The sequence below is a fragment of the Strix aluco genome, chromosome 17 (genome assembly GCF_031877795.1).
Source record: "Strix aluco isolate bStrAlu1 chromosome 17, bStrAlu1.hap1, whole genome shotgun sequence".
Taxonomy (NCBI): Eukaryota; Metazoa; Chordata; class Aves; order Strigiformes; family Strigidae; genus Strix; species Strix aluco.
Window position 1 is genome coordinate 6,362,935 of NC_133947.1, and position 9,369 is coordinate 6,372,303.

Here is a 9,369-nt window from a genome sequence, read left to right on the forward strand (position 1 = left end):
GCCAGGTTGGCAGCTGCACGGCTCCGCAGCTTCCTCCCTGGCTCTGCGTATGGAGAGTCTTTTGTCAGGTAAGATTAAAAGGTGCATAAATGAAATTTAGATCTCTGGCTGATCAGACTGATGGCTCTGGACTAGGCAGAGGAGAGGTGACATGAAGCACTCTATGCTGTGTACTTGGAGTGGGTCTTGCAAGGCAGAAATGTGGGAGAGCACTGACTGCTGGTCAGGATTCATTAGTTGTCAGCTCTTGGTGGGTGTTCGTTCCCCACCCTTGCTCAGTCCTAACTCTCAGTTCAAATGCATACAGTTGCCTTGAGATTGATTGTTAGCAGCAGCAATAAATCACAATCACAGCAGCCAGTGGTGAGTTTTGGATGCCAGTCAAAATGCAGCTCCTCAGAGTATTTATCTCTTGCAAAAGCAGGGAACCTGGACATTGAACAATTAGATCAGCGTGGCTCTGTGAAGTTGCGTTTGATTAAGAGAGTAACTCTGAAGTACAAAGCTCTTGCTTTGGCATTGATGTGCATCGCTAATAAGGAGCCTGGTTTTAAAAAAAAGAGAGTAGAGGCTTAAGTATAAAGCACCTCCACCACACGGCTCACCAAGCAACATGCTGCACCAAGGCAGGTGGCTTTGCACCAGGCTCCCACCTTCTGCTTTCTGCTGTGGCCTTGTTATTGTCAAGACATAAATGGAGAGGAGAAGGTGGCTTTTACTGCACTGGAAGCTTGGCACAGATGTCATATCTTGTTTCCCACTACCGCAGAAACTACTGGGCTACTTCAAAAGACCTTTAAGATGGATATACCTGGCCCAGGGAGGGGAACACCTGTACCACCCTGGGGACCACAGCAGCTCTCCTGAGTTGCTCATCAGCAGGACACGGCAGTGGCTGTAAGTCCCAGTCAGTCACTGTAGTGTCACGGGTGGGTATTCTCAGATTGCCACGCTGTGTCCCCTTTGTGTTACCAACAGAGGTTGGGCTGTGGCCACAGCTCCTGCTCCAGTACTGTAGCATTAGTATCTTCAGTACCAAGTGCAGTCAGATACCTTTTTGCAAGAGGTGTTTACAGCATTTTGGTACTTAGGCCCATTAAGATGTGTAAGAATTAGGCATCCAAAACACTTTAGGAGCTCTAAAATAGTCCTGCAAGCATGCAGTCATGCAAGAGAACCCCCTTTGAGGTGCTTTGTGGCATTTTGAGGAGAGTCTGTGTATGTCTGGGGTTGTCAGCAGAGCTGGTGTGAGTGCGAGGAGGGAGCTGGGTTGGGTTTTAGCTTGGGGTGAGCGCACACCAATGCCTTTCTCAGGGAAGATGACGAGCTGTAAGCACATGTTCACTCCAGACAACTTATTAATGTACTTGTCCATCACAGTGCACACAGATTTTTTTTTTTATTTTATTTGAATCTCAAATCAAGGCTCTGCAAGGTTCAGATGAGCACAATCAGGTTAAAAACCAAATGATGCATGACCCTGATGGGCCTCACTTCTTTCTTTTTCTCATCTCTGTTTTTTTCTCTTGTGAGAGCTGCTGTTTCCCCCTTCTCTGACCAGGTCTGTAAATTTTCTGCTCTGAGGAGGAAAGCTTGAGGTTCCCCAAGAGCCTGGTCCTGATGCCCTGCCTCCCCACTCCCAGGGACAGCCCTCCCGTGGGCATGGAGGAGCTGGAGCTAAATATAAGCTGGGAAGGGGGGGAAAAAGGGGGGTGGGGGAGGGTGAGCAAGAGGATCTGTTTATTTTCCCTCTGATCTCTGAGCCCTGTTATGTTTTATTGCTTTGCAAACAGGAGGTCTGGAAAGCTTCCTTTCCTCCTGTGCCAGTGCAAGGTCAGCTGGGTGCATAATTCCTGCACTTGAAGGAAAAAATACTAAATATGACTAAATTTACAGTAATGTTGTAAGAGTGGCATGAAACTGGAACTCTGTTTACCCTCTCCAGGCCAGATTTTACTGTAAGTGTCCAAATAAACTATTTAACTAAACAATTTCTGCAAGCTTACACAGTGTCTGAATGCACTTGCACCCTGCTGCTGAGAATTTAGATTCGATGAGTAACCTGTGGTAGAAAGGCAACTTTTATTGCAGAAAACCCCTATGGAAGGCGATACAGGCAGGTGCTTTATGTGCAACGGATCTTGAGGAAGGTGAGGCATCTTCAGCACACTTGTTCTTTATGTGCACACAAGGATGTGGTTGCCGTGGCCTATAGCCTGGCGATGCTTCAAAGGCAATTTCTATGTCGGAGTGCGTGGTGTTTGAGTAGCTGTGTTGGAGAACAAAGGGACAGTATCAAGGGATATAATCGAGACTCCTTGTGGTGTAGACAAGCACAGTATGAAGCAAAGCTTTAAGGAAGTAGAACAACTTTAAAAAATTTGTTCAAGTTTACTCAGCTCTTCCGATTTGTCAGAAGATGCCCAGCTCCTTGGTGAGGTTTCTGCCCTGAATCGAGGCCTTCTCAGACTGAGTCATGGGCAAATGTAACTAGTTGTGAGTAATTGCTGGAATGAACTGTGAGATTGGAAAATGGGTTTTGTCTTTTCCCATAAACCGAAACTTTAAGAGAAAAGGCATTGGTTTCACTTTCCTGCCCTGGCTTTCAGCACCATGTGTGGGAGTTCCTGCTTCTGTGTGTGCTGCTCATGCATGAGGGTTTCTGACACCCCCAGGAGACTATGCCCATTGTTTACTTTCTGTCTCAGTCTTCAGCTTCTGGACTGACTTTAGGACTTGGGCAAATGGCACAAATGTCATCCAGCACAGATACATGTTGCTTTTAAAAAAATTCTGCATTATCAGTCCTACACAAAAACCCCAAACCCTCAGGGACTGCATCATGTTGTCCTCCATCCCTATGTGCTATCTGTGTGTGCTGCCCTTCTCTCTGCTTCTGGGTTCCTGTTAACGCAGGACTTCTTCATGGCTTGAAGAACAAGGTTCAGCTGCAGAAACAGCCCAGTCCCCCAGCCCTGTCCTTCGATGCATCTCAACATCCTCATGGCAAAATGACAGGCAGCACTTCCCACCACTGCAACACCTGATCTGCCTTTCCTGGAGACTCGTTTCTTCTCCCGATCTGGCTGAGATACAGGGTGGCAGTATAGGACTTGAGTGGAATCAAAATTGCATTTTAATTGTAAACATTTGTCCAGAAATTAATGTTTCTGAACTAATGTTTCTCTCCAACCAATGCATTCAGAAACAAATGACTCTTGCTAATTGATTTTCCCTGTATAACGGGAGATGTACATGTAGAAAATCAGCCATGCATAATTGAAAATCCCCCTCTTTCAGCAGGTATCTACATAATCACTCAACTGATGTGTTTGCTGGTACTCTGGCAGTTATCGCCTAGGAGTTACGTGGCTGTCTGGAGGGGGTTAATTTTTCTAATTTTTGTTTCTTGATCTGAATTAAGTGTTGAAAATCACTATAAGCAGGCTTCCATGTCTAATAAGTTTGCTTATAGTCCCAAATAAATGTGCTCATAGGGGGAATATTATTGATGGCTTCCTCCCTTGGTTGGAAAGGTGTATTTGATGTCTTCGCACCTCTGAGATCAATAATTCCACCATTTGTCCCAATATGTAAAACAGTCTTGAGCAACATCCAAGGGCCTTTTAGCAGCTAATCGATGGCTCCTCTGCAGTGAAGGTACTCGGCTTCAAAGCCCTTGTCTCTGCTGTGCCAAACCGACTGCCTCAGAACCCCAGAAACCTAACATAGAGAACTGACAGTCTGAGTGAGTGGGAACAGAGTATAAAAACAAGTGAAAAACAAGTTGTAAAACTGAAAAGCTGTGATTTGTTGCCTCTTGTATAAGGCAGGTGAGATCTTGCCCTACTGCAAACCAGGTCTTGAAGGTGACAACAGATTTCAGTTATTCTAGGAGGGTAAAAACAAGCCCCGCACATAGCTGGTGCGTAAATCAGTGTGTTAAAGGAGAGCTGCAGGGCCAGTGTTCCACCCAGGAGCATCCCTCACCTCCCTCTGCTGTTCTGGGTGTCTTGGCCTAGCAGTGCATGAAGCTCTCCTGCCAGTGGAGAGGGGTTTCCTCTAGGAAGCATAGGAAATGGTCAAAATGCAAGAGCTATGCTTCATTTTGCAATCTGTAGATGCCAAGGGGAAGTCAGGAAAGACTGACTGGGGATGGAGCTGAGTCAAAAGGAGCAAACTGGCTTTGACATTTCCCGGCAGGATGGGGAGCGTCAGCTCCCAGGGAGCTGAGCAGATGGCTTGGCCCTTTCAAAGGGGTTTGTGGCAAAAAAGACCCCACCAGAATGGCACCTGGCCAGTGCAATTTGGAAAGCAGGGTTTGCACGTGGGGAAGTCAGCTGTTTACATGAGTTGGGTTTAACTTCTCATGTGATGGAAAAGGTTACAAGATGTTTGGGACCCTTTGTGAAAGATGCTGTGAAATCCAGGAATTAAGAAGTTGCTGAAAGCATACTGAGATGCAATGGAGCATTGAATGATATGATTATATTTAGTGGCTGCTTGAGGGTCAGATTCTACCCATGTGAGATTTGTGAGTGGCCATGAGGTTACAGGACTTGGCTTGCACCAGGAGTGACTACACAAACAGTTTGTGGCCCCTTTGAAAGCTGGGGATTACATGGAACAACTTCCCAGCCATTGATCGTTGAGGTCTGAGCCTTGGAAATGCTGAAATCTGGGAGTGTGGAGGAAAGCAAGACCACAGCCTGGGGCAGCTCAGGGTCAAGTGTCCCAGCTATCTGGTGGCTGCAGGCAGGGAGGGCTTGCAAACTGGGCTGCAGGTTGTGGTGACAGCTGTCCAGTATCTTGGGCTATACGTGGGATGGATGTACCTCTTGCAAGTGTATGGCAACAGTTTACCATGTGCATGATGGTACTAGTCAACTTGCTTTGTACAAGTTTCTCACTGCACACCTTCAGTAACAGCCCATGATGGGTTCTAGCAGTTTAGTATTTTACAGTAGTTTCTCTGTGTCGCTTTGACCTCTCTTACTATCAGCCTGAACAGATAAAAGTAATCAAGGTTTGTGCAAAAGTAATTTTGCTTTAGAACTCCTCTTGAGGAACAGATAATTGAGGGGGTTTTGGGGGTTTTGGTTTTGGTTTTTTTTTTAAATGAAGCTGCATAAGAAAGGATTTCATCTTTCCAGCAATACTGAATGTAATGTGCCTGCAATAATTAATGCCACTACTAATGGCGGATTGGAATTTTGCCTTAATTATATCATTAAGATACATTTCATGCATTTAATTGTTTTTGTAAAATGACAGCTAAGCTCTCCCGCCTCACATTACCCATTTCCTGATTCAATTACTTCACATGCAAGGGCAACCTGCTAGTAATGGCCTTTCACAGCTTTTGCTTTCCAGGGGAAATCAAGTGGGTTTTGGTTACACATGCCAATACATTTCAGGTTAGCAAAGCTTTTCTGCGCTGTTTGTCAATGTTAGTGGTGAACAGACGCACTGAACTTTCTCCTTTGTTGGCCTGGATTTCATGAAAAATAGGAAAGGAAAAAAATGTGTCAAGACAGGCCTGGGAAGAACAAGAAGGTTAAAAACCAATCTGGAGGCCTTATCGCATGCCCTACTGCACCAGTGGGAAGTTAAGTTTGGGTAAAACACACCATGTCTGACCAAAGGGCAGGAGTCTTGGGATGGGGGACACTCAGAGGGGATGATGCGTTGATTCAGGGATTCACTAGCACAAGTTCTTGAGCGTCAATCACATGAAATCCAGTTGCTGGAGAAGAGCTGGCAGCTCCAGCCAGGTCCATCTCCTGCCACAGGGAACAGGCAGAGCTCGGCTATGGGAAACGGGATAGGATCTTCTGTGTGTCCTCAGCTTCAGAGCTAATACAGCTTGCACAAGATAGTGTGATCACACAGGATATCATGTTCTGGAAGAGATGTTTTTGCAGGAAGACCTGGGACATCTGTTTCTTCCCTGGTTTGTTTTCACATGGTAGTGTCGATTCATCAGCCATGATGGTGCTGACCTGTGGGAGCAAGTCACTCATGGGAGATGGAGCTGCAACTCTGCACCTTCTCGTGGGGCAGCACCAGCCAGGAGGCTCAGGGCTCCCTCCTGGACACGTGCCAAGTTTCCTGCTTGCTCTTTGAAATTAAGTCAGCTTGTATCTTTGCAAGGCCAGAGCCAGTCGCCCACAGCAAGCCCAGTCTTCTAGTAAGGCATCTAGGAGGCATATGAATCAGTGTGGTCCGTTGTGGTCCAAAATAGGACCAAGAGCCCTTGGCAATGGTGACGTACGTGGATTTGTTTTGAATGAGTAAATAAGTTTTCACTGGACAGGAATTTGTAGTTATGTTTGCAATTCCCAGCTGCTCAGAGGGATGGGAGTGGTGCATACTCTCTACACCATGCCTCTTCTGACTGCAGCTCCCTCCCAAATCTGTAATCATTGTTCTATGACTACACAAAGGCAAAACTCAGGATGAGGGTGGTTAGGAACCAGGGGAATCTCTGGCTGCAATAATCACTACAGGAAATATTGTTAAATTGCCTTGAGGGGTAGATAGCTTTTTGTTTGTCTTTAACATCATTGAGAATAGTCAAAACTGCCCCAAAGGCCATCCAGATTGCTACTGCCATTTGCATTGCAAAGCCAGAAGCACACAGTGTTAAACTTCCTATGTAATGAGAAGCAGGTAAAGCAAGCAGAGAAATGCAAGTGGATTTGTGCAGACAACAGAGTGGGAACTTCCATGCCAGGCGACAGACGCAGCAACTGGTAAATACTTTGAAAACCTTTCCAAGTTGTTACTGCAACATTGACCGTGGGAAGCATTTGGGAGCAGGCTTTTGTTCTCAAGACTATAACCATGCTGCTGACTTGAGGAGTCCTTGACCTCAATTAGTTGCGTTTGTTATTTGAAGTCCAGTGGGGATGAAGTCAACTGCCTCTTTCTTTCTCCTCTTTCTTCCCATCCTTTCTTGCTTGGCTATGACAGAGCTTAAACTTGGCTAAAACACAAATCCCATTCAGCACTTGATGGGTTTTGCCCTAACAGCCTGCTGGGGGATCTGCAGAAAAGACAGAAAACCCCTTTGGGTTCTGTAGAGCCACAGCCAATGGGGGAGTCCTGCATTAGAAATGTCCTGCTGAGAAGGCTGCATATCTGCTTTGCTACTGGCCTGCTAGAAGCCTTGAGTGAGAAGCTTCACAGGTCTTTCTCATATATTTTGAAAGTGATGGAAGACATTCACGCGCTACATCCTCGTCACATGAAGCTCATTAGGGATAATAACTCAGTAAATATCTACAAAGTTTTGTCAACCCTGAATGGTTCAAGCCACTAGAACACTAGTACACCATGACCTGTATCTGCTGGAACAGGGTCTATGCTGTACTGTCAAGCTCTGGAAGTCAATAACCTTCATGTTTTTTCTCAGGTGAAATAATTTCCTGTGTTTCTACATCAAAACAGACCTCAGAGGGCTTTAGGGGCTGCTCATTGGAAAGACAATGCAGAAGGATGACAATCCATGTCATACAAACTGCAGAGAGAGAGTCTTGACTTCTGATCAAACACAAAGCAATCAGTTAATGACTGTGCAGCAGGCATTGTTCTGAGATTTATTTTTTTGTTACATCAGGTGTTGGGTAACGCTTAAAGGAACTTTGTATTTTTGATTATTGATACTTTCAATTAGCCAACAAAAAGCTCCCTCCCAGTTCTCCTTGGGTTAGAGAACACTGACTACTCTTTCATTTTCTGATGCTTTTCTTGAGTTACTGATGCTAATGGTTATTGCTGGATTTATCTTTAACCTTTATGGTCAGGAGTGGGGAGGTTGGGTCTGAGCTGCCTGTGCTGTGACAGAGAAGAGGGCAGCAGGTGAAAGGAGATGGAAAAACCACTGAGCTCCTCCTCCTTTCCACCCTTTGAAAAACAGGGCGAAGTCTGAGACACCATGCATTTTTGGCTCTAAATAGGGATGAGACATTATGAAAATACAGATTTATGTCAGAAAAAAGAATCCAAAATTAACTAGAACTTCCTTCTGTCATCAGATAAGTTGTACTTGCTTTCAGCTCCTTCCTACTGATGCTTGGGCAAATGGCAGTCTGAGACATTAGAGAAACACTAGATACCAAAAAGAGCTAAATAAGAGGTGTGAGGAGCACTGATTTCCGCTATATAAAGTAGCGCAATACCATCTCACATCTTTCTACTAGGAAGCTGAATTTCCAGTTCAATTTTGCTTATAGATACTGTGTCTGGAGTGGTTTTTCACCCCCCTCCTTGCTGTGATTTAGTAACAAATTTATGTTGTGTTTTATTTCAGGTTGTCCAACAAATTTTGGAACAAAACTGAGCATCATTAATTGTTGTTCTCGGAATAAAGCAACAACACAATTTATCAATGTGGCAATAACAATAATGTTTGTATTTCCCCATCTTGAAACACTTGGATTGGAAATGACAACATTATAATTGAAAATAATGGTAATTATCTCTCTGTAAAGGTGTTTTGTTGCTACACTCAGTATCTTCTTTGAAACCAGCCATGAACAGAAGTCACCATAAGCAACAATAAACTAAAAATTCATTTTCCTAGAGATTGTTGCACTGCATCTGTTGTGTGGGAAATAACAACTCTGATTTTTGTTTTGTTTGGGATTTCAAAATGGTTTGTGGATAGGAAATTTCAAACCAATACCATCAGGAAAAATCAACTGTTTCTATTTAGCTAAATTTAAATGTTATATGATAATATGAGTGTTTTTTAATTCAGTGTGTGTGTATAGATATGTATGTACACCTTGAGATCAATATTAATATGGAAACAAGACACTATCAAAATGAGAAGGAAACATCAACATAATTCTTCATGCTTTCCTACTGAAAAATGTCAAATGTTGTATGTTGTCAAACTGTGGGCAACATGTTGAGTTGGGTATGGTTGAGTTGAACACTGCCTGAGCCCAAGGGAACAGTGTTTCCTCCTGGAACTAGAATCCTCAGCACCGCTCGCACCTCCTTGTGCTCAAGGTCTCTCACCTGGCCCCAGTAAATTTTGGTTGGTTGCTCCAGAGCAGGTTTAAACTTCAACTACTAAAATGTATTCACAGTCCTTCACTGGAAAATAATGTACCATTGCAGGGCAGGGAAAGGATGGTTTAGATTGTATTTTGTACGTATTCCTCCCTTTTTTATTGCTCATTTCAAGTAACACCACCCTTTTGCATTGCTGCAGTGCCAGAGGGTGAGACGACTGCCCCAGCTCCTCATTTTCCAGCAGAGACAGGGACTTCCCAGAGAGGAGCCAGTGAGCAGTAGCTGTGGAGAACATCTCCAGTGGAAGTGAGAACCAAATGAGCATTTTGGACATTTCCAACC